General features: G+C 51.8%; 1 protein-coding gene across 1 annotated transcript in view; it reads left to right on the top strand.

Annotated features, from left to right (window-relative positions):
- Nucleotides 1-2294: 2294 nt before the first annotated feature.
- The window catches only part of FIGNL2 (fidgetin like 2), a 42902-nt gene continuing 19205 nt past the window's right edge, over nucleotides 2295-25991 (top strand). Inside the window, exon 1 of the mRNA XM_039513750.1 lies at nucleotides 2295-2427. The gene's annotated coding sequence lies outside the window, so the exon portion shown is untranslated. The remainder of the gene's footprint in view (nucleotides 2428-25991) is intronic.

The following is a 25991-nucleotide window of genomic DNA, read 5'->3' as shown; positions in this document are numbered from 1 at the left end:
AGCCTTTATCTGCCTACCTGGAGGAATATTGTGTGTGCTGCTCTGTTTCTCTTCCAGCTTCTTAAGAGGAAAACGTGTCATCATCCCAGGGAAATGAGAGAGGTCTTGGGTATGGAAAACTTCATTGTGATCTGATTGTATTAAAAAGGAAATTGATCTGGTGTAATAAAATAGACTAGGAGTTTGTGTGTTTTGTTACTAAAGAGAGGGAGAGGGCACCGGGGGAGAGTTGGAGGCCAAAGCCTAGGCACCTGCAAAGCATTCTGGGTTGAAATTGACCTGAAGAAGGTGAATTATTGGACAGGGAGAAGGGAGTGTGTGTTGCAGACTATGAAGAGGATGGATGCAACGATTACACAGGCTCTCAAACTTTTTCACAGAGTGGCTGATGCCTAAATAGTGGTCACCTCCCATCAACACGATATCCCTGGAGTAACTATGTTTTATTTTTGCACAGTAAAGTAATTGTGGGGAAGTCTTCAAGGTAGTTTTGGCTTCCTTGAACACGATGTAGTAGATGGAGACCTGGCCCCACGTGAGCAGCTGGTTCTATGCAAACCACAGTCTCCTGTTCTCTGGGAAGGAATATAGGCAATCCCAGAACCACCTCAGCCAGGCCAAGGGCTGAAGGCCCCGGAGCTGCCCATGTGCTGCTGCCTTCTCAGGGGCTTGCTGCGTGTTGCTCCTGCAATGTGGGCTGTGATGCAGGAGTGGAAGGGGAGGGGGGTGGAGCACAGTTGCTCCGTGTATGTGTATATGACACAGTTGCCTTCAGACGCTTTTAAAAAAACAACCACCCCAAAACAACCCTCTGCAATAATTTGGTCTTGAACCCCAGTTTTCTTTTGAATGAAGCACGTCTGCACCCCTCGTGCTGTTGAACGTCGAACTCTGTCCCTGGCACATTTGCATTAAATCATTTAAACTACTCCTCGTTACGGATCCCCCCTGGAGAACCCAGTGGCATTTCACTCCCCCAGAAAATATAGTCCACGCTGAACGGCCTCCCCACCTCACATGGCAGATGTGCCTGCCCACCTCCTTCCTAAAAGGGGGCAACCCTTACTGCGACTGCAGAAACGGACTCAACGTACAGAACCCCTCGTCAACCACAGCCCCGAATCACCGTGTCCCAGGGGATACGATTGCTTCAGCCGTCCACGCCGCAGCACCTGAAACAATCAGTGGGCTAATATTGCTGTTTTTAAGACATACAAGAGAAGATTTAAAGGTGTATTAAAAAAATAAACCCTTTCCACTTTTCAGACGAAATCTCTGACCGTTGGGCTTTTTCTGAGGCACAGAGAAATAGCCCCTGTCCCTGCTTTGCAGCGTCCTGATGGGTGGTGGTAAAAGGTTACTCGGCATCTCCCCTCACTGTGGTTTTTTCCCAGCCCCTATTTCTGTGCCCCTCCCATTCCCACGGGCACACCCTCCAGCTGTTGTTCGCTTACATTTCAGTGGGAGCTGGGGGTGCCTTCTCTCCGTGAAGCCAGTGGCAAATCTCCTGGGACTTGAGCCCTGGTTCTGGTGTGAACTTGGTGTGGGCCTGGGGTCTCCCCCTTGCTGCAGGGAGGGACCTCAATTCTTTCTGTTATGGGATCTCAGGGTGTGTGCCTGAGTTTGGCCCAGACTCCAAGGGGGGCAGCATTTGAGGCAGAGGTGCTGGCACCAGGGGAGCTGCCGCACCCCCTGGTTTGACGTAGTTTCCCCAGGGACAGATTTTACAGCTTGGTTCAGTGGCTCTCAGCACCCCCGCTATTGCCATCGTTCCGGCACCCCGGCCTTTGGGGTGCGTTCCAGGGAATCTCCGTGGTCACCAGAGAGCGTCCCCCCTGGTTGTGTTAACCCAGGAACTTACAGCTCCCGCCCCAGGAAACCAGATCAAAGGGCTGAGCCGCTGGAAGGGACCTGGGTGAAGGGATTTCCCGGGGCGTGGGGTGCGCCCCCCCCCCTCCGCTCCCCCGCTTTGTGCTCTGGCTGATCTCAGCACTTCTCACCACCAGCTGATGAGCTGAGCCAGGCAGGAGGCAGCATCTCGCGGCCCACTGGTCACCGCCCCCAGCCCCTTTCTGGCTGGATGGGGGGAGCTGGGGGCGGGGGCAGAGAGGGGGAATGGGGGGGGGGTCCCGTGTTGCAGGAGAGGCGGGGCGGACCCCGGGGGTTGCGGGGGGAGGAGGAGGCAGAGCCCTGGGCAGGGCAGGGCAGGGAGGGGGCAGCACTGAGCAGGCTGCGCTCCCCCCTCCCCCGAGCCGCCCCAGCCCAGCCCAGCCCCGCAGCTCCCGGCCGGAGCAGCCGCCGCAGCTGGCTCCGCATTGTCCCGGCGGCCGCAGGATGCCGAGCCCCGCACCGCCGCCCGCCGCCCCCCGGGCCCGCGGATTCGGTGCCTGCGCCGGGCTCCGATAGGGATGAAGCCGGAATGAGGCGGTGAGTGGCCGCGGCTGTCAGCGGGGCGGGCGGCTCGGGAGCGGGCCCGGGGCGCGCCGGGGCCGGGTGGGTTTGGGGGGGGGTCGCACAGGGTGTGGGGCTTGGGGGACTTGCCCGGGGGTCAGGGTGTGACTGGGGGGGGTCGCACAGGGTGTGGGGCTTGGGGACTTGCCCGGGGTCAGGGTGTGACTGGGGTCGCACAGGGTGTGGGGCTTGGGGACTTGCCTGGGGTCAGGGTGTGACTTGGGGGTCGCACAGGGTGTGGGGCTTGGGGACTTGCCCGGGGTCAGGGTGTGACTGGGGTCGCACAGGGTGTGGGGCTTGGGGACTTGCCCGGGGTCAGGGTGTGACTGGGGTCGCACAGGGTGTGGGGCTTGGGGACTTGCCCGGGGTCAGGGTGTGACTGGGGGTCGCACAGGGTGTGGGGCTTGGGGACTTGCCCGGGGTCAGGGTGTGACTGGGGGTCGCACAGGGTGTGGGGCTTGGGGACTTGCCCGGGGTCAGGGTGTGACTGGGGGGGTCGCACAGGGTGTAGGGCGTGGGGGACTTGTCCGGGGGGTCAGGGTGTGACTGGGGGTCGCACAGGGTGTGGGGCTTGGGGACTTGCCCGGGGTCAGGGTGTGACTGGGGGTCGCACAGGGTGTGGGGCTTGGGGACTTGCCCGGGGTCAGGGTGTGACTGGGGGTCGCACAGGTGTGGGCTTGGGGACTTGCCCGGGGTCAGGTGTGACTGGGGGTCGCACAGGGTGTGGGAGCTTGGGGACTTGCCCGGGGTCAGGGTGTGACTGGGGGTCGCACAGGGTGTGGGGCTTGGGGACTTGCCCGGGGTCAGGGTGTGACTGGGGGTCGCACAGGGTGTGGGGCTTGGGGACTTGCCCGGGGTCAGGGTGTGAAGGGGGTCGCACAGGGTGTGGGCTTGGGGACTTGCCCGGGGTCAGGTGTGACTGGGGGTCGCACAGGGTGTGGGGCTTGGGGGACTTGCCCGGGGGTCAGGGTGTGAAGGGGGGGTCGCACAGGGTGTGGGGCTTGGGGGACTTGCCCGGGGGTCAGGGTGTGACTGGGGGTCGCACAGGGTGTGGGGCTTGGGGACTTGCCCGGGGTCAGGGTGTGACTGGGAGGGTCGCACAGGGTGTGGGGCTTGGGGACTTGTCCGGGGTCAGGGTGTGACTGGGGTCACACAGGGTGTGGGGCTTGGGGACTTGCCCGGGGTCAGGGTGTGACTGGGGTCGCACAGGGTGTGGGGCTTGGGGACTTGTCCGGGGTCAGGGTGTGACTGGGGGTCGCACAGGGTGTGGGGCTTGGGGACTTGCCCGGGGTCAGGTGTGACTGGGGGTGTCGCACAGGGTGTGGGGCTTGGGGACTTGCCCGGGGTCAGGGTGTGACTGGGGTCGCACAGGGTGTGGGGCTTGGGGACTTGCCCGGGGTCAGGGGTGTGACTGGGGGTCGCACAGGGTGTGGGGCTTGGGGGACTTGCCCGGGGGTCAGGGTGTGACTGGGGGGGGTCGCACAGGGTGTGGGGCTTGGGGGACTTGCCCGGGGGTCAGGGTGTGACTGGGGGGGATGCACATTGTGGGGGGTTGCAGGAGTCAGGGTGTCGGATGCACTGGGATGTGGCGGGGTTGCGTTGAGATAGTGAACCTCCGGGATAGGGTTGGGGGGTCTCCCGGGGGGAGTGCACAGGGCTCTGGGGGGAGTTGCACAGGCCTGGGCATGCACGGGGGTGGGTGTGCAGGGCAGCTGCAGGGGGCTGCAGTGGATGGCCCGTGTGCACAGGGTCACAGAGCCTGGCTGGAGAGGAGAGAGCTGGGGTGGGGGTGGGTGGAAGGTGCGGGGGGACTGGCATTGTGTTCGAGGCAGAAGGCTGGGCAGGAACTGAGTGTGTGTTGGGGTCAGGGGGGTGCAGGGTCTGGGTGCATGTTGGGATGATGAGATGCGTCAGGATTGGAGCTGGGGTCTTCGGGGCCGTGGCTTGCCCTCGACCAGAGGTCAGAATTCTCTATCATGTTGGATGTTGGTTCTGGCAGAGTGATCTCTTCCCCGAGAGCATCTCATCTGCACCCCTGGTAGCTAAAGGTGTTGCCCCCGCCCTGATGGATTTTGGGGGTGGGGGTGACAGTATATTATACATTCTCGTAGCCTGGCCACTGTCATTAAAGGCCCAGTTGCCAGGTCCCTACCTCAGAGGCTGCAAGGGACGCGGGTGCATAATGCACTGCGCTCGGGTTTCCTTCTAGTACCCCAGGGGGTGGGTTTAGCTGTCTGCCGGATCTCACTGACCACTCACCGTGCTCCAAAAGGATTGGGTGCAAACAATATTGTCTTACATTTCTGTAGCATCTGTTATCTCATGGTCACAGTGCTACAAAAATGCAGCCACTTCTGGGGTGGACAGCGTCTGTCAGACTGGAGTACACAGCTTGCTGTCCAGCCATTGTGGGAGGCCAGTGATTACATAAACATATTGGGAGGCAAACCCCTAAAAGTGCTAATGGGATCTTTAATGTCCACAGAGAGCAGGAAGGATTTTGATGTTTAAGTTCTTATCTAAAATATACTTAAGAAAATTAATATTAATAAAGATAATTAGCACCTAGAACTCACTGCCACATGAAGTGTCTGATGCCAAAACTTAGCAAGATTCAGAAAGGGACTGGAGATTTATCTGGATATCAGGAGTATCTAGAGTTATAGTAGGTAATGCAACAAAGTTAGAAAGAGAGAGTAAACCTCAGTTCCTTCTACCGTCATCTGAAGGGCATGGTGTGGCCACTGGCAGAGCCAGGACGCTGGGCTATGTGGACGTGGTCAGGGCGGCAGTTCCGGTCTTCCTGTTATTAATTGTCACCTGGCTGTCACCAGTATGGATAGAGATGCATCCAAACCCCAGAGTGTTTGCGTTTGGTGCCTCCACGTCATCCCAACAATTGTCTGTGAATAGAGTCGAAGCAGCAGATCCCGAGTCAGCAGGCTGCCAAGCAGCTTGGTACCTTTCCCGAAGAACTACCTGGCTGAACTACATATAAAGGCATGTCAGAGCTGTGCTGTGGGGTGAGCGGAAAGAAGTGCTGGCCACACATTCCTCTTCATCCCAAACACAGGTGCTGGCACTACGGGTCCTGGGGTGAGGCGGCACCCCCTGGCTTGACGTGGTTTCTATTCTATACAGGGTTTACAGTTTGGTTCAGTGGCTCTCAGCACCCCCACTATACGAATTGCTTCAGCGTCTCTGATCCCAAATATTCTGAGCCTCAGTGCAGCAAAAATGGCAGGATCTTCCTCCGCTGGCCGGTATGGTGTTTTTGTGTGTTCCTTTAGACGCCCTGGCTTGTACTCAGTGGTGCGTAGAAGGGTGGCCAATTAACGGAAGAGGGAAAGGGTCTAAATCAGGATTAGGCTCGGTGTAAGCCAGTATCCATGGAGGCTGGATGGTGTGGGGAGTAGGAGCCTGAAGAATGTTTGTTTGTTTGGTTGGTTGGTTGGTTAGTGGTTGTGTTGATAGCAGAACTGTGTATGGATTGTACAGAGACGTACCTGCTGCTCTCACATGTGTGCCGCGTAACCCGAGCTCCCCCAAAGGGCTCTGATCATGGACTGTTAGCTGAATCTCTGCGTTCTCAGCTCAGAACATTCCTGCCCCCGCCCCCGGCCTCAGGGGCATGTATTCATGTCAATGTCCATGCATGACGCCTGTTAGTATGTACATGTGTAGGGGGAGTGAATGGTTCCAGAGCATGCTGTGACTGTGTTTATTGGGTAGAGAGCAGGAGATCATGTACCTTCTAAGAACAACAACACACGCCCTCCTTCTTAATTGCCAAGCTAATCAGGCAGGCATAGGACAGCACTGGCCTAGTCAAATTTTGTAGAATTAAATTTAAATACAGTATTTTTTTTAAAGCTAGGAAGGTTTTTCTTTGATTCTTACTGGGTTTTGGTCCTCTTCCTGCTACAAGTAGAAGACAATTCTTTTATTTTACCATGGTTTGTTAAACAGTAGGTTAAAAAAAGAATATCTCACAAAAAATGGTGTGTGTGTGTGTATATATGTATATATATGATAGATATTTAAATAAATGATCAATTTCTTGGCGCTTCTGCAGATCCTGTGTACTGACTTATGGGACTAATAATTTTGCTTTGGCATGTGAGATATGAATTCTAAATAATAAATAATATCTCAATTTTTAGTGCAAACAAATTGGAAGGATACAAATGTGCTTAACTAAATTCAGAATGAAAAAATCCCCCAACACTTGATGTAGTTAATTGAAGAAGGTTATTTTAAGCAGTACAGTTTTGGTGAAGAAAATGATTAAAATAACTAGGTTTGGCTCTATAATTGAATTATTGATTGTATGCATTTGTATTATGGAAAAACCTCGCCAATTTCCTTCTAAATCTTCCCACATGGCCAGGCTGATTGCTGACCTTGAGTTTTTATGGATCGCTCTTTATGTGCTCGTCAAATGTTGACTGGGAGTTGGGGTGTGTGTGTAGAATTTTGTTTTGTGTGAGTGCCAATGTGTAATTTATGTGGGTGTTTGTTCTCAGAGGTTGTTCTGAATTAAACATTTTGGCAGGGTAGAGATGCAGTGGAATTAAACATTTCTTTTAGATCTAGTTAGCAGGAGTGTATGGGCATTTTCTTGTCAAGGGCTTTTTGGGATAATGACTGGCATATATTGTACTGTATCCCTTGAAAATCCTTAGAATCCTGAAATAATATAAACATGCAGGCCTGAAGTCAGCACGGATGTGAGAGGGTGAAACTTTACAGAAATCAAAGGAGCTGTGCCCGTTTTCACCACTGATGGTTTTGCGAAAGCTAATTATTGATGATGAAAATGCCCTATGTTAATACTTATTCGCTTTTTGCTGCTGGTATCTGGAGTTTCTGTTTCTCTGTTTCAAAAGTGAAAGGACAGTTCCTTAAATGCCTGTTGTTTTTATTATAAAAATGCATGAGATCCGATTTAGCAAAGGAGAAATAGATCCTGGGGTGGGTTTTTGGTGTGGCTTAAGCCATGAAGGAGCAGAAAGCTGCTGTTCCTCTCTCACAATTAGTTTTCTTTTAACTCAGCTCCAGGGAACGGTTTAGCTAGCAGCCTTTGTTCTGCCTCCATTCTCCTTTAGAAGACCCTCTGCATTCTTTCCTTTTGCCATTATCATTTTGGTTAAACAGAAAGGCAAGTTGTGTACCATATGGATCATGTTAACAATTGCTTATCTGGAGCTGATGTTTTCTCCCCTCTCCCCAACCTTTTTGCTTCTTTCAGACCTCTGAGTGGGGTTTTAATAGCAGCTTCAATTTGAGGCAATCAGACCGCACCGAGGTGCCAGTTTGACAACGGTTCTGTAGAACAGGAGCAACCTCTCGCTCGCTCGCTCTCAATCTCTTTTGTCTTGTTTCCCAAGAAAGTTCATTTCTCATTTCTGCAGACATATAGCTGGAAGAGAATTAGCAAATTACAACGTGAATAGCACTAAAAATCCCCAGACAAGCCCTACAGAATATTTGGAAATAACCAAACAGTTTTGATTTAGCAGAGACCCTGGTGAGCTTTTGGGGTTTTTTTCCTCATGGAGAAAATAGCACAAATTCATGGGCCAGATTCCCACCGTTTAGTCAATAAAGTGCTTTCATGGCACGTGTAGTTCAAAAGCTGGCTTCCTCTGACCTCTCTGTGTCAGGGAGTTTTACTAGGCGACGAGCCTAATGATATTTTTCAGGTTTACCGAGGCTGAAATACGTATACACACGGAGGACAAGGGTTTCAAAAGTGGAGACCTCAATTTGGTTTCCTAAATCCACATTTAGGCTCCTCAGTAAGTAGCTGGAAGGCTCCAACTCATCGCTATTACTCTCTTTTTACACGGCTCCTATTGAGCTCAGTACCTTCTGACAATGAGGGCTGTTTATTTTAGGAGCCTAAAAATGGATTTGGGTGGTTCACTTTGGGCCCCTGTGATGGCCACTGCGTATAAATTTGATAATTTTTTCACATCTTAGCTCACAGAGCGACTACTACTGATTGATTCCCTTGCAGTAAACAAAAAGTCTCACCAAGGTATTTGGCTGCAAAGTCAGTGCTAAGTCTTAAAATAGCAAAGGTGGATCAGGACGAATAAAAGATTCTGCCGAGGACAAAGGCAACTTGCAAGGATGTGGCCTGCACCCCATTGTCTGTGCAAGTATCTGGATACATGAAGAGATGCACAGTGTGTCTCACTTGCAATCCAGTTGTTTTGCGATAGCTTGACTCATTGCAGTTGTCATTTATACCGCCCCGCAGGTGTGCGTGGCAGCTCGCAGTGCCCAGGCAGCGTACAGTCAGCTTGTTCTGTAATATGCTGAAATATTACTGTCTTTGAAGCAGAAAGTAAGATTTATATTGAAACACCCACAGTCGACTTTCTTCACATGTAAAAGACATCACTGCTAGTTTTCAGCAGTTACCTATTACTGCTCCAGACCCTAATACTTCATTCTCCTGTACCTCCTGCCTAGAAATTCCCATCTCCTGTCACTTAGTCCAAGGGAATAACGAAAGCAGCTATTGTTTTTATGCGGTGAAGGCACCAGCCTGGGACTCAGTCACACCACCTCACTTAGGTGGGATCTGAGCTCACTTGAAAATTGGGCCCTTAATTTTTCTGTGCCTCGGTTTTCTTTTTGTTAAAGAGAGAGAACAATACATCCCTACCGGGAATAGATTCAAGTGTTTGTGCGTTGGTCAGAAACCCTGGTGGGGTTGGGGGTGGGCATAGTAGCCGCTCTAGAGATAGACCTATAGAACTGGGCCTTGTGTAGTCACATTAATGATTGGGAGAGCCACTGCAGATTTTGCAAACTATCTGGTAAGTGAGCAAAAACGTTTTAAAAAACTCCGATGTAGAAAGGTGCATCACAAAATGTCCTTTTGTTGTTTGCTTGATGAAGTGCAATTCAGTTTTTGTTATTTATGGCACCTGGTAGCAGGCCAGCAAACATACTGGGACTTATTTTGGGAAAATAACAGAGTGTCAGTAGCCAATCCAATGCTATGCTGATAACTCTTGACTGAAAAATGAGAGGAGACCGCCAGGCACATTCGTGGTATAGTAAACAAGGATTATCTAGGCTCTGGGATTTTTTTATATAGCTTCCCTTTTATCCATTCCTACAATGAGTCTTAACCATCTGACCATTTACTGTGTGTGTTTGTATCCCTTTCTGACACCACAGTACGTGCATGTGTGTATGGATGGGGTGTGTGTGATTGTGCTTTCTAGGATGTAATAATTAGTCAGTTTCTATTAGAAACCTCAAAATCACAGATCCAAATGTTGGTGAAATCGTGATCGGGATGTGACTTGTATTAGAGCTTCTCGTGAGGAGCGTGGTTCAGTATTCAGTCTTTGCCTGTTCAGATGCAATCCCTGATTGCATAAATAATACAGTAAAATTGCAGTACCCACACACTGCTACTGAGGGCAGAAACGATCCGCTGCAGACTTCTGTGGTTTAGCACTTGGTCAAACCTGCTTGTTCCTATGCCAGATGTTTCTGGTTTTCGGAGCTTTATGAACTTCTGTTGTTCTTTCCCCCTCAACATGAGGGAAATATAGTTGTTAGCAGGGGAAGTGTCATAACCCACAACTGGGGACGGGAGTGGAGGGTGGGGAAGTGTCGTTTGAGCTGGGATTCTTCCATGGAAATGCAGTGCGGCATGGGGTGCCTGTATTCAGAGAAGGAGCTTTAGCCACCCACATATTAAGCCTGCCTGACACTTTTCATCCGTATTTTTGAAAAGCTCTAATGATTCCCGGGTTTGCAGCGGGGACTTTGAAATTTGACAGGGACATCGGCCTGGGGTCGGAGAGGCGCCTTTGGTTGTCCTCAGGAAGAGCCTTTCAGATTTGGCCAAGTTACAGGCTGTCAGGGATCGTCACTTTGGTGCCTGTGTTGGATGCAATAGGAACTTGCTGCTGAAAACACTCATCTTTCCATCCACACGGCGCATGCTCCCAGCATCCGGCTTCAGCAGGCCACTCAGAACTGACCCTCCAGAGGTGTGGGGGGGAACCAGGTGACATGGCTCCTCTTCTGATCAAAAGCCTCTTGGCCTAAGGAGGGTACAGTGGGCTGGGAACCAGGTGGCACTAAGTTTTCAACTTTCCTTTTCTAGTGAGTGGTGTTAGTGACATCTTAGCCCAGTGTTACACATCCCCTGCTAGTGGCTGGACCCATAGGGGATAACCGCCTCTTCCCGCTGCTAGCGCTTGTGTCAATCCTTCGCCTTAATCGCTGCAGTGGGATGCAGGAACATAGGACCGGGTCAGACTCAAGTTAGCTTTAGACCAGTATGCGGGCTCGACAGTGCGCTGCGCCAGATGCTTCAGAGGAAGGTGCCAGAACTCCACAGCAGGCAGATGTGGGGTCATCTGCCCCCCACGTTAGGTCTCGAGTAGTTACAGATTGGCTTAAACCCTGAAGCACAAGGTTTAATATCTCATCTAAAATGTTTGTCAATATTAGCTGTTACAACTCTGGCTATTCTTGTGTGAAAGTCCAATGTTCAGACCCTCCTGCTGCTGCTGCGCGTAGATCCCTGTGGCTGTGTTACAGAGTGAGTAGACGCAGTGGAGATACAGGGGGACATTTTCCATAGGACGGGATCAGCTGAGGAGGAGGCTCTTGCATCAACAATGGGGATATTGTGGGAGAAGAGCTGTTGCTAGATGCTCGGAGGGAGTGCACAGGGGAGTTAGGACAGGGGCAGCTTTGCATGCTGGGTGTGTGACAGGAACGCCCGCAGGACCGATTTCACTCTTTGCGGTCTGGAGAAAAGTCCCACGTCCGTCCCCCATCCCCCCTGGGGAACGAAGGGACTCGAAAACCAAATTCTCTTCAGTGTAAATATTGAGTGCAGGCAAACAGGCCGTGTCCGGGAAAGGCAGAGGGGGCACGGACTTTGTCTCGTGTGGATCTTTGTGCTGCGAGTTCTCAATCGCCCTCCTTGCTGCTGCTGCTGCTAGGGCTTGAGTCGGAGCGGTGCTGAGCACCCACGGCTCCCATCGACTTCGATGGGCGGGGTGGAGGCTCATCATCTTTCAGGATCAGGGGCCACATTCATGGCTTGATGTGTTACTGACTGGGAAATATTCGTATTCTAGTACGGCAAAGAGGCCCCAGCTAAGAGCCGAGCCGCCTCGTGCTGCACCGGCGTAGAACAAGTCCCTGCCCCGGACAGCTTGCATTCTGGATAGGCCATACAGGCAAAGAGCGGGAGGGCGAACAGAGGCAAAGTGACTGGCCCAAGTCCGCACAGCGAGTCAGTGGAAGAGCCAGGAACAGAGTCCAGGTCTGCTGACTCCTGGTGCCCTGTCTGCCAGGCCGTGCTCTCGCTGAGGGTAATTCTGTTGGGAACTCGAGCTGTGCTGCCCTGGATGGGCCTTTGTACATGGGAGTAGGTCCCTTAGCTCTCTGCACTGAGTCGTCCTGGTGATACTGCACCTGCCCTGCACCTCAGCCTACCTGCCCAGCGGTGGGTTGATTTTTAAGGCAGGGAACTGAGGCACAGAGCAGGTAAAGGCCAGATTCCCAAAGCACTTGGCCTCTGGGTGCTTCAGCAGAAGATGCACGAAACCCGGCCCTAGGCAGAGGTGGGATAATCTGCCTCACGTTAGGTCTCCTCCACCATTTAGCTAGAGATTGGTTTGAACTCGGAAGCCTGAAGTTTAATCTCTCGTCCAAAATTTACATTAGCCTGAACCGTGATAACTCTGGGCATTCACGTTATCCAGAAATGTCTGGTCCCCTTTGAATCCTGCTGCGTTCTTGGCTCAACCATATTGCATGGCAGAGAGTTCCCCGTTGCGTGGCGAGGAAGTATTTCCGGTGGATTTAATTGGACGTCCCCATGTGCTCGTGTTGGGAGGCAGGTTGGACAGAAGCTCCAGGTCTGCCTTCTCTAGCCCATTCAGCGTCGTGTCCTGTCCCCGCTGGTTCCCCCTCTAAGGTAGCAATCCCGGTCTCTTCAGAAGAGAGTCTTTCCAAGCCCCTTATCATTCTCATCGCCCTTCTCTGGCCCCCTCAGTTCTGCGGTGTCCTTTCCAGCCGTTGGAACACAGCGTTCCTGATGGAGCCAATCTCTGATTTATATTGTGACGTTACAACATCTTCCGTCACGGTCGCCATCCCGTGCGTGATGCACCCTGACCCTTTGCTGCTTTGACCGCAGCGGCGCATTGAATGGAGAGTTTCATTCAGCTGGGGAATCGCGCTGAATCGCCCACGCTCCGTCCTGCAGAGCCTCGCCTAGGTATTTTTGCCACAGGCTGCTGATATGGCTTTAGGCCAGTCCCTTAGCCTCAGTTCCCCATCTATATGGTGGGGATAATGGCACGGGGTGTGGGAGGAGAAATGCATTAAAGATTTGTGAGGTACTCAGCTAAGACACAGAGAGATTTCTGGGCTATCTCCCACCATACTGAAGAAGACTGATTGATGATTGTGAATTTTTCTCAGTCTCAGTTCTCTAGTTCTAAGGAACCCCCCTCCCATGCCCCCCCGCAGAAAAGCCAACACGCAGTGAAAGGCCGATCTGAGTGCTTGGGGCTACAGACGGGACACAGTGTTTCTTAGGACCCAGTGCCTGTTAGGCTGAGAGATCAGCAATTCTGCCAGATCCTTCTGGCGTTCTAGTAGCTTCCACTTCCACCCTCTGTGTGCGATTGCACGGGGTACGAGTCAGGGGAGCCGATGGAATGCGGCAGAGGTGAAAGCTGGATTGGACTGCAAACCTGGCAGAGCAAAGCATGAGTCGCCTTACGTGCGTGGTGGCGAGAACGTGAATCGCAGGGTTTTCGGAGGATTTTACTAGAAGTCCACATTGTTCCATCTCATCATTTCAAGTGTTGATCATCAAACCTTCCTCAGTAGTCAGCATGGTGATGAGAGACCCTGGTCAGATCCTCCACTGTTGTAACTCATCCTCGCACTGTTGAAGTCAACGAATCTACACTTGTTTACAGCAGCTGAGGATCTGATCGCTTTCCCCCTCCCAGCCCCCTTAACAGGGGTTTAAAGTTACAGCCAGCTCTGAGCTGCAGAGGTTATTTTGCTGTGTAACAAGGGTGTTGTAAAATCCTCCGCGTGGCCTTGGGGCCTGTCCTCAGCTGTAGTTAATGTTCGTTAAACTGTACAGACTGCCAGAACAATTTTTCCTCCAATGGTGCCTGCCCTGTGTTGCTTATCAGGAACTCCTGATCTTTATGGGGACCCTAATAAACCCATCCAAGGCCTAACAAACACTGCTGAATTATAGGCTAGATCAGGAAGAGACGCACATTTAAATATTGTCTCCCTTCTTCCGCTCCCACCCTCCCCCACAGCAAAAAAATAAATAAAAAATACAGCCAGTCCCTTAAGTAACCAGATAATGGAACTAAATATTGACACACGTCTTATTGTTAAATTGTGGCAGTGCCGAGTATTGTTTGTATTGGGGAACAGAAAGATAGTGGCTTCCATAACGAGTTGACATCCTAGCAGAGGCCCCAGCTGAGACTGGGCCCCGTTGTGCAAGGTGCTGTACAAACAGAGGGTTTCTCTTTACTCAGGTAAAAGGGGAGGGGCTATAAAGCACATGTGAGCTGTCATATTCTAGAACTCTCATGTCAGCAAGGTAAGCTGTACTTTAGCACAACTAAGCCCATGCTGAGTTACAACTTGCCGTGTCTACAAGAGGGTTTCACAATGTGCTAGTTAATCGATTCTGAAAAAACCCACCTTTTATGCTAGCCCAGATAGGCTCCTAGGAAGAGACAGCCCTTGCAATGTCAATAGACAAGGGGAAAGGCCCAAGGTCACCCAGCAAGTCAGTAGCAGAGCTGGGACTGGAATGCAAGACTCCCAACTCTCAGCCCAGGGAATGACCCACGAAGCAGCACTTGCACACTCATGAATATTTTCTACTGTGGATCCATTCCAGGGACCTCCCCCTTCGCAAAAAACAGTCTATTTAGTTGCCAAATTATTTAATCTGTTGCTGGGATGCGGCTGCCTTCAGCTACTTAGACTGTTCTGTTCACGGCCGTGTTTCCTCGTAAGCTGAACAAGTGAACTCGTCAGCTGGTTCCCTTCTTTGGGGGGTGGGGTTCTTGCTGTCTTCTGGGCTCTCATCCTTGGTTCTGACTCTGAGCCTTTTAAAGGAAAAAAAGATTTAGCCAGTGAGCCTGTGATTGATTTCTGGGCTTAAAGGGACCATGATGGGTTCGTAAGCCCACCCCCTGCTCTCTGTCCTTTTTCATGATAGGTCTGTTCGTAAACTCCATGTCCCCCGTGCACTGTGCTATGCTGCCGTGCTCTTTAACAACAAAACAAGTGCTACCAACCTCGCTTGCGTGGGGCAACCTACCCTACAATAACAGAGTGGAGAGAGCTGCATCCCAGAGCTCGCAGCGGTCTCGACGGCATGCTAGAATCCCGATTCCTCAGCGAGCAGGATGATACAGGAGCAACCGTACAGCACTGATGGGAAGAGGGAAGCAATTTCAGTTGTAGAGAGATATAGGAAATGAGCGTGATTAAAACCGACTGGGCTAATGAGAAAGCCCTGCTATGGTGATGCCCGTTCATAGTGCAGCGCTGGATCAGAATGTATTGGTTTTAGCTGCTTGTGATCTAGCAAAAGTCTTCTGTGTAGGTGTTAAAAAATCCTTACATAGAAAGGGAGAATTGAAAGGAGGGGGTTGCAAAGTGGGCAGCAGTGCGTGTGTCGGGGGCTTGGGTGCAGGGAGGATGCCTGTGCTGCCATATCTAGTGGTAAAGGCTAGAGATGCATTGGCCGCTATGCAAACACAGAATGACAATTGACGGATAAGTTGTGGGGCGGGTAATCTACGAAGTCCCGGACTGCTGGCTGGAATCCTGATGCTCTGGTGAATGTAGGAGTAATTGATGGCACCAGGACTAATGGTTGCAGAGATGTGTAATTAAAGGCCAGGGGTGATGCGCTCCTAACCTGGGCTACCCTGGAGGTTACAGGGGTTGAGTGTGTTTTGAAGGTGATGTCCTGTGATTCACACTGCTGCACTAGGAGGATCTCTGCCAGCCAATGGGCAGCCCAGAATCCAGCAGTCTTGTGCCTCATTGCGATTTGGGCTGGGAATGTCCTGCCATGTCAGAGCTGGGTTAAGTTGCTGTGGGCTTGATTCTCTGCCTAAGGGGCCTGATTTTCTGTTGCCCTGCACCTTGTGTCCTCACTGACCCCAGTGAGGGTATAACTGGTACAGGGAGAATCAGGCCCCCCCATATACTGTGACATCAGCATTAAACGTGGCAAACAGAGCAGATGGGACAATGCAAAAAATACCACTTGGAACAGTGCAAAAATGTTCGTATTGTTCAACATTTGTTTTTTCAGAGGTAAACAAAGAGGCTTTGTGCTTTGGCGGGTTTCCTGTGCAGGCTGGTTGGCTTGTGCTTGACATCGCATAGTGCAGCGAGATCTAGGTGCCCCGAGCTTGCTCTGGCATCCCATACTAAAAGAATATGGATCTCTCTTTGGGGGCTGGTCAATGTAAGAGAACCAGAGTCGACTAGAGCGGCTTAGTTCAAGCATTAAAACTGGATGCGTTTAGCCCCAGAGTTCCTTGGGTTCAAACCCAAGTGCGGGGGTGGGGGGCATTGCACTGTGTTTCTCACTCAGCCTCGGGTGTGTGCATGTGTAATAACATAACACGTACTGCCCTGGTCATTTCTGGATCTCAAAGCGCCTTACGAAGGGAAACAACAGGAATGACTTCAGATTTGCCGTGTCCCCTGTTGGTGAGAAGGTGCTGAATGGAACTCTCTGCTTTCTGGTCTCGGCTGCCCAGGACTGGGGGTGGAGTGAGGGGGGGGGGCGCTCTCTGCTTTCTGGTCTAGGCCGCCCAGGACTGGGGGGGGATTTGGGGAAGAACACCAAAAGCGTCATGGTTGGGAGAAAGGACGTTTCCTATGGAAACTGAAATCACTGAATGCACTTAGCTTGGTTACAGTTAGGGGGTGTGAAAATTGTCAGGAAGCCCTGGAAGGGTATGGGACCTCTCCCCCTTCCAGTGGCCAATCCAGAGATGGCTACTGCCAGCTAGCAGAGCGACTCCATTAGCTCAGGAGCTAGCGTCCCCCGGCTTTTCGAGCTAGAGGTCTTTGGGTAGCCTGCCAAGCCAAGATGGGAGGCTGTGGCATGAACATCGTGGGGGGAGGAGACATGGGATCGTATGGCCAGGGGGTGCAATTAAGCAAAGGGCAGTGTAGGCCGCTCTGGCGGGGGAGAGGGTCGTAAGGGTGGAGTGGTGTCCCGAGGGAATGGAAGTGGACTGGAGCAAGCACTGCACACTCGGCGGTTGGGGGCGCAGCCAGCAGCGGTGAGGAATGGGGTAGGGGGCCTGAGAGCTCCTTCCCCTTGGAGATGGTGTGAGTGGCCCCGTGTGTTCGACAGAACAGAGAGGCTCACGCTTCTCCTTTTGGAGCCTTGGGAAGGCCTGGCTGGCCGAGCGCCACGCCAGCGGGGCTCTCTGCGGGCGGTAAGGAGGGAAAGGCTTCCCGTCTCGGGGGTGCGAATGGAACTGGGCCCCGGCCTTCCAGGAGCTGAGCTGTGGCCCAAAGGCGCCCGGTGCCAGCACTTGGGAAATAAAAACAGTGAAACCCTTGAAGCCAGAACCAGAGGCCGGGTGCTGTTTTCATCAGAAAGGGAGAGGATAAAAAATAATAAATCAGAATAAAAAATAAAAACTGGAAGCGAGAGAGAAGGGGGGGGAACTGCAGGGAGCCTGGTCAGTGCACATTCTTATAGCGCAGTATCCACCCTCTGGGATGTGCTCAGCTCTGCCCAGCAGCGTCACTCCCCTGCTCTCCCCTCTGGGTGCTGCTCCCCCATCTTCCCAGCAGCATCCCACGGGCTCCCCCGCTCTTCCCTCCTCCCTGGGAGCGCTGAATTGGCCGTGCATTAAAGCCATAAATCTGCTAAAATAATAACATGCCACGAGGGCTCGTGAATAGGTTGAACTTTGCTAAACCTCTTCGTGCTTGTTTATCACGTGGCGAACGGGGAGGGTAGAACCACCCTTGATGTCATCTCTCTCTCTCCCCCTCCCCAACACCTCTCCAGGGAACCTGTCTGGGCCAGAGCCCCGATGTCCAAGGTGAGTAAATAACATGGAACAGGAGAACTTCATGCCCTGGATGGATTTATAGTCACCTGAGAAGACATTAAATGCTCAGGCCTTAGCGTCACCCAAAGAGGGGGTTATTTCGATGAATGCTCAGTCCAGACTCAAACAAATCAAGGCGTGGAATATAGAAAGGGTGTTGGGAGAAGGTGCCCAGGCATTTACATTGCAGAGAGATGATCTAGGGAAGACCTGTGGCTCCAAACACCTCGGCCTGGGTGGGGGAAGGTTGGAGTCTGGAGGGGGTTTTCCCAGTCAGACATAAGGGAAACTACCAGATTACATTCTCTTTCTCTCCCCCCTGCAACAACTAGTGACCTTAACAGGACCGTGTGACTGGGGACTGTAGCAGTGGGAGGAACTCCGTCAGTCCAAGAGCTCCAGGCCATTAATGAGATCGGCACACTGTGCGTCACCAGTGATACTGCCTCTGTTTCCCTCCTGACCTCCCTGGCTATGTTCAGGAGAAGGGATGGGCCCCCGGGGCCCAGTTTCTTGTCCTGGCAGTGGGACGTTCTCCAGCTGTTTTGTGCAAGTGCCCCCGAGTCCCAGGGTGTGTCTGCGCTGCAATCCCAGGGCGTACGGACACCTGAGCTAGCTTTAATTGAGTGAGCTCGGGGGCCGGAGGAGCAAAGCCACAGCAGCATGAGCAGGCTGGCTGCCCGAGCAATTACTCAGTGTCCCATGCCCACGCTGAAGCTCCTGCTCCCCTGGCTCCAGTACCCAGCCAGCTAGGTTAAAGCTAGCTCATGAATGTCTGCACACGCTGCTGTGACATCCAAGCCCTATGATTGCAGTGTGGACGCACCATTAGCATCGCCAGCGCCATGTTCTCCTGACACCTAGGTCATCTCTCCACTGCCAGCTTACCATCCCCTTTCAGTGTCACTTCCCCTGCCATGTTGAGGTTCCCTGTTCATCGACCTTTTAGTGCCCAAATGTGTCCCAGAATCCTTTGCATTTGGTGCAAATGTTTCTGAGGCACATGGGAATGGTACGAACTGAGCAGAGGCAGGGCAGGGTCCAATGAGCAGGAATTCCACAGGTGGAGTGGAGAGACAAAGGTGCCCGCCCAAGGTCATGCACTGAGTCTGCAGCAGAGATGAGAGTAGAACCAGGAGTCCTCACTCCCAGCCTTGCTACTGTAGCCACACGACCATCTGTGCCTGTCCTGCAGGGGCAGCCCTATCGTTTGGTGTCTCCCTAGTAGAACGGTGTTTTATACAGAGGGGCTAGTTTCCTTCTGGTTGAACATGCTGTGAGGCTCAGTGAGCGGGGTAATGCCCCTGGCTCTGTATTGGTGGCAGGAGACTAGTTTGTGCATATTCTGCTTTGCATCATCATAACCTGTGCCCTGAGCAGCTCAAGCCACAGGGCAAGATTGATCTCTTAATTTCACTGGTGTAAATCCGGAGTAACTCTGGAAGTCAGTGGATTTACAGCGATGTAACCGGGCTGTGGCCTGGCAGCTGGTGGTTATTGTGTGTGAGCTAGGTACGTGTTCTAGAAATAATGTGATTATGTATCTGACCTTGGGCTATTCGCATCCTCCTCTTACAAGGTGATTACTTTTTAATGAGCGGCTGCTGAAAATAGAGGAAAATTAATTATTTCTGCCCTAAGATTAGCTCTGGGAGACTAGAATAGCTCTGGCCCAATCAGTAGCATCTTGCCAGTTGGACGGAGCCACACAGCCTTGCACGGTGCTGTGGGGTGCAGTGCAGATTTTCACCCCATGATTCCATGGCACTGGGAAAGGGAGGCTGCTGTGGCCCTGCGGGGAAGTGCCTGAATCGGAGGAGGTTGTTTCACCTATTTGTGCGGTGTAAGGTCTGGAGTGTGGAGTCAGAACAGAGGCAATGATTGCACTGTGTATTCTTATGGACGCCCACAGCAAACGAAGGGGAAGGCAGCTGGTGCTACGACTGGCAAACGCTACCTTTCCCCGATACAGAAATCTCAGCATTCATGCGTGCAGTTTGCAGGACAATCTGCAATGAGCCCCAGTCATGGTCCGTATTTGGGGGAATACCGCCTATTCCACTCGAAAAGGGGGGTATTTATTGTCTTACATAGATGTTAGGGTGCAGTATAAAACCCTAGGGTAAGTGGACTCTAGTAGTGCTTAGAATCCTTGGTCAAGTTTGCCCCATAGTGCGGGGAGCTGCACAAATGTATGGCAAATGGCAGCCCCTGCTGCAAAGAACATACAGTCTAAAAGGACGATATTACACTTACCGGTGGGGGCACAGGACTGACAGCTGGAACTCCTGGGTCCCGTTCCTGCCTTTGCTGCTCATTGACAATAACAATTATATTGATGCAACACAGCGCCCCAAGCGTGACAGAATGCAAGCCAAGAATAAAGTGCCACCGCTTTGAAATAGAGACCGTTCTAGTGCAGAAGTGAAGGCAGAAGCCCTAAACAGCATGTGGGTCGGTGGGTGGGGGGTGAGAGAGGAAAGCTCAAAGGGTCGTGTAAGATACCCCATAGCAAGGAAGAGCGTAAGGCAGGGGTAGGCAACCTATGGCACGCGTGCCAAAGCCGGCACACGAGCTGATTTTCAGTGGCACTCACGCTGCCTGGGTCCTGGCCACTTGTCTGGGCGGCTCTGCATTTTAATTTAATTGAAGCTTCTAAAATATTTACTTTACATACAACAATAGTTTAGTTATATATTATAGACTTATAGAAAGAAACCTTCTAAAAACGTTAGAACGTATTACTGGCACGTGAAGCCTTAAATTAGAGTGAATAAATGAAGACTCGGCACGGCACTTCTGAAAGGTTGCCGACCCCTGGTGTAAGGGTTGGGAAACTCAAGGAGTCATGATTCTTCATGCTCTGTGCAACTTGTAGTCAGATTTTCTAAAGGGCTTGGTTTCCAAGTACGCAGCCTTACCAACTTGATTTCATCACGAGTCTTGCAATATTTAATGATTTGCTTAAAGCCCCAGCTGTTGAGCTCAGGAGATTGCATTAGAATCTCAGTTTTCATTTTTAGCAAAAGTTTCTAGCCTTTGTAGTCGCAGAGAAAAGCTTGAAAATGAGACAGAAATACATCCTCAAGGCTCAGAAACCTGAAAGCGACTCAAAAGAATCACTGATTAAAAAAAAATTAATCTCATTTGGGATCTGACCAATGATTTTTTGAACACTTGACGGCACCAAATACCCAGTGTTGGTGAATGACATTGCAACAGTTTGGGCCAGTTTTTCACTAAAGCTCAGCCCCGCAATGCACTGAGCTGTCATGAAAAATCTGGCCACTTATTTTGACGCCTAACTAGGAGCAATGGGAGTGCTGAGTACATCTGGAAAAGTATGTGCCTCAGTTTCCCCAGTCTGTAAAATGGGAGTGAAAAAACAGCAGTGAGTGCTTTGAGATCCTCCGACAGTAGCTGGTGTGTAAATTCAAAAGGAGAGTATTCTAGCGAATGGAATGGAAAAGCCGCTTGCGAATGCAGTGCTGCGGGGATCCCGGCTTTTCAGGCAGCCAGGATGGCCTGCAGAAAAGAAAAATGAGTCAGAAGGCTGGTGGGGAACAAAGGGATCCTGGAGGGGCCTAACGCTCCCAGAGGGAATTCATTACACTCTGCGAGGCTCCTGATGGGAGAGGCCGCAGGTGTCACTACCAGGGCCTGAACCGCTGAGGTGATGAGTGCCCTCAAACTCCACTGGAGTTGGAAGGAGTCGTGGGCTTTAGCACCTGACAGGATCTAGGCCCCATGCCAGCCCTATGTCCCAGCATTTCTCAGTGTGGGGCACGACCCCTGGGGTGGGCATGAAGGATCCATGAGCTGAGGTGGGTTCACATTTACCGGTGGGGGGGGGGGGAGGGAGAGGGGAATTGTTTTCATTTTCCTGGAGGGCAGCTTGGTTTTCAAACACTCAGGAGACGCTGCTCTGACCTACCTGGGCAGACCGAACTGTGGGGCTGTACGGTGCCTAGCGGTGGGGCCCTGGTCAGAGGTTGGGTCCTTGGTCCATGCCCCTATCGCACTACAAGTAAAACACAATTTCTCTAGCTAGAATACTTGTCTGGCCCCCATCACCACGGTACCTGAGTGCCTCACAGTCTTTAACGTGCTTCTGTTCACAACCCCACTGTGACCCAGGGCCAGGCTGCCATCCCCCGGCACACGTGGGGCACACAGACGAAGCGACTTGCCCAGGGTCACAAGGGAAGTCAGCGGCAGAGCAAAGAATTGAATTTGAAATTATCAGAATCATTTTCAGTGACACAGACGCCTTCGTCCCCGACGTAACTGGAATCTCCCTCTCTCTCTGATCTAACCCTTGTTCGGCACCATTGCCTGTTGCATCCATTGCCATAATATATCCGGGCATCACTGTGCCATCTCTAAGTGACTTACACCAGGGATGTATTTATCCATGTAGACTTGGAGCTTGTCTAGACTAGGGAAATTAGCACCAGTCTAAGTAACATGATTACATTAGTGAAAGTGGCACCATCTTGTGCCAGTGCCGTGCATTGCTTACCTTAGGAGTCAAATAGCAGGGGGTGTGATAGAAGTGTATCGAATACTGAGTGGGCTAGAGCGTCTGTTCTCCCTGTCCTGTAATACAAGCTGGAGGAGACACTCCATGAAATTAAAAGGTGAAGAAGTTCAGAATGGATTAAATCCAATATGGTTTCACACATGGAATTAGACTGTGGAACTCACTGCTGCAGGAGGTCATTGGGGACAAGAACGTAACAAGATTCCAGCATGGACTGGACATTAATATGGCTACTGAGGAAATCCAGAGTTACCATAATTAATAACAAGCCATTTTGCAGAAGGGATATTGACTCTCCTGCTTCAGGGCTTAAACCAATGTCTCCTGATTAGGGAGCAGAATGAGCCCTAATGTAAGGGGCAGATTATCCCACATTTGCCTCATGCACAGTTCTTACACCTTCCTCTGAAGCCTCTGGTGCTGCTCCCTGTGGGAGACGGGATACGGGACGAGATGGACCTTGGGTTTGATCCACTCTGGCAAGTCCCATGTTTCTGTTTGACCCTGGTTTAAAATAGCCCTAGGGTAGAAAGGGGCTCAGCTTGTTCGTGCTTTGGAGCAGGGGCACTGTCTCTTCATCGCGTGTATGTGCAGCAGCTCACTCAACGGGGCGTTGAGTCCCAGGTTTGAAACCTCCAGGAGCTGCTGCAATATTAGTAATGAATTCGGTGGTGTATAAACCCTTGTCTGCTACCACCCAGCCTCCCCCGCAAATACGACGCCCTGTGACAGGTGAAAGCGCTGCTTGAGAAAAGCGTGCTCTCATTTGACACAGGCAATCGGGGCTGGTTTCTAACAGGATCAATAATCCATCCTATAAGGCATGTGGCTTCATCGCTCTGTTTGAGCCCCTCTACCCTCCACTCCACCCCCCCCAAGCCTTGCCTATTCTTCCCCTGTATTAGCCTTTGGGCTTTGTTAGTTGCAGGTTGAGTGGTTCAAATGTGTTAATTCCCTCCCTTGGGGCTCTGTCCAGCGTTTGTCAATTCCCAGGGACGGGTTGTCATTGGCCCGCACAGCACAATGAATACGCAGAGGGGGCTGCTGCGCCAGGTCCTCAGATCCAAGCGGCTGCTTGTTAATTCGTTAGACTAACAGGGCTGCAAACAGCTCCCTCCCCCCATCCCCAGAAACCCCACTAGGACTGATGGGGACTTTCCTCTCTCATCCCCCAGGGTGAATTCTCTGTACCTGTACGTGGTTACAGGCAGCTCAGCAAATGATACAGTTCTCCTCTGGGTCTCGAGAATATCTCCTGACCTGGCAGATTCCAAGATGGGGAGGGAGCTTGGTTGTTGTTTAATAGGGTGAGTGGTGAATGGATTCTCCAAGCCAACAGAGGCCCTGTCTGCATTAAGGAAATTCACGTGGGCAGAACCCCACTGCTGTGCCGACCGCGCTGCAAAGCTGTAATGTGGCCGTGCTGCATAGGTGCATAGCCGGGCAGCTTAGCCCTGTCACATACCACACTGAGCTGCGTCCGTGTGAGTCCCTTTGTGCTTGTGTCTGTCTGCATTTGGGGGCATCCCTGGTGTGATTCCAAGGCTGTCGTGACACCGGCACAAATTTCCTTAATGAGGGAAGTGGAGCTGGTCATAATTTTATGGTAAATGCTTTGGTCTGTGAAAATTGGCTTTGTTGTCCAAACCGAAATGTATGTGGGAAATCTCCACTGTCAGTCAGTGTTTAGGGGCGGTTAATAGAAAAACAGGAACCCTCGCGGGCCTTCTAACCCTATGGTTTCTATGGACATTTTTTTAATTTTATTGTATTTTTTTACTTTATTTATTCCAGTTTTTGGCAACTGAAGGAGTTTGGTTTTCGTCAGAAATTTTTCATTTTGTTGACAAAAGCCTGAAAATATTTGACATTTTTTTTCACAGGACCAAAACCGTCTCCTGTCCAGCTCTAGTATGAAGTGCCAGATCCCAGTCAGAGTCGCAAGGGGGAAATCAGAAGTAGCTGCATTAAAAGCCAATTGACTTATTCTGGATTTACACCTACACACCTGAGATCAGGACCAGTCCCAAAGCCCCAATCAGTCTCCTGCTAGGATGACTGGGCCCTTGTTTAACCTCTTCATTTCTTTTTGGGGGGAATAAATAAATACCAGGGAAAATCCTGCCGTCTTTACTCAGGCAAAATTCTCATTGACATTTCATTGTCATTGACTTTATTGACAGACCGAGGATTTAAAATGGCATCTTCAGTTAGTTTAAAATTTTCCAAGGGGGGTTTTACTTTATTTTAAAACTGAAAGGTGCAGTGTGACCTTGCTTAGCTGAGCGTCAGTTGTCCCCGAGCTCTCGGTTACCTGAACTGGTGGCCTCTGAGGTGTCTCAGTTGCAGTGAAAACTCCCTTGATTAGCTGAGTATATTCAGTCCCCCCCCCACCCACCCAGTGTTTTTTCAGTTAATCAGACTTGAGCTGATTTAGGACCCAGTACAAGAGATTCAAGGGGACTCTTAGCCCCTTGCCAAGTTACAGACCCAGCTCCCTTAGATCAAGGAGGAGGAGGAGGAGGAGGAGGGGTTTTAACCATGTTCCAAAACTGAGCGAGAGCCTTTAGAAGGTGGCAAGACCTGCCGGTGCCAGAGACGGGAACCTGCTCTGCAAACTAGAACCACGTTGTAGCTGCCTAAGGGGGTAACTGTGGTGCAGGCTGGCCCTGGACTCCATTGTTGGGGTGTAGATGGATGCTGAGGCTTAGGTAGGGTTCCCAACTTTCTAATGGCACAAAACTGAACACCCTAGCCCCGCCCCTTCCTGAGGCCCCACCCTGGGGCTGGGGATGAGGGCTTGGGGGTTCAGGAGGGGGCTCCAGGTTGGGGGGGTGTCTCAGGACTGGGGCAGGGAGTTGAGGGTTGGGGCGTGGGCTTACCTGGAGCGTCTCCCTATCAGCAGTGCAGCGGGGAGCTAAGGCAGGCTGCCTGCCTGTCCTGACACCGCGTTGCACACGCCCCAGAAGCAGCCGACAGGCCCGACGCTATTAGGCGGGGGTGGGGTGGGGGGGCAGGAGGCTGCGCGCGCTGCTCTCACCTGCTGCAGGCACTGACCCCCCCAGCTCCCATTGGCCGGTTTCCGGCTAATGGGAGTGTGGAGCCGGTGCTTGGGGCTGGGGCAGCGCGCAGAGCCCCATGGCCCCCCTGCCTAGGAGCCGGGCTTACTGGCTGCTTCTGGGGTGCAGCGCGGTGCCCCAGGACAGGCAGGGACTAGTCTGCCTTAGCCTCGCAGCACCGCCAACTGGACCTTTAACGGCCCAGTTGGTGCTGCAGACTGGAGCCGCCAGGGTCCCTTTTCGAGCGGGTGTTCTGGTCAAAAACCGGACACCTGGTCACCCTAGGCTTAGGCTTTCAAAGGGCCCTGGGGGAGTTCAGCACCCTACCCTTCTATCCCAATTCAGCTGAACTTGTCAGGCGAAGGGAAGGACACTGCAGTGAGTAGAGTGAGCAGAGAGGGGTGTGTGGGAGGAGGGGGGTTGTGTGGGGGTGTGTGCTGCAGAAATAGGAAATGTTTATACATGCAGAGAGGGCTGGAGCAGCGCTGCTGTTCTTGGGAGTTGGCATTTTTCTCATTCTGTAGCATTCACACACACATGCTCTCTGTCTTTCACACACATACGCACTAGACCCCACCCCCGCCTGTTCCAGAGCAGATTTCCCGCTGGGGTTATTTACAGCCCATGAAATCCAGGTTACTCCCAGCTCAGAAGCAACCAGCCTCCCGCTCTGGGAATGCTCCGCGGACTAGCGAGGGCCCTGCGGAAAGACTGCAGCTCTCTGCCCTGCTAGGAGCTTCAGCGGTTATTTACCATGCTGGAGTCCGTAGGCACCATGTTTCC

Source organism: Mauremys reevesii, linkage group 25 (genome assembly GCF_016161935.1).
Source record: "Mauremys reevesii isolate NIE-2019 linkage group 25, ASM1616193v1, whole genome shotgun sequence".
Taxonomy (NCBI): Eukaryota; Metazoa; Chordata; order Testudines; family Geoemydidae; genus Mauremys; species Mauremys reevesii.
This window is presented reverse-complemented; position numbering and strand designations above follow the sequence as displayed.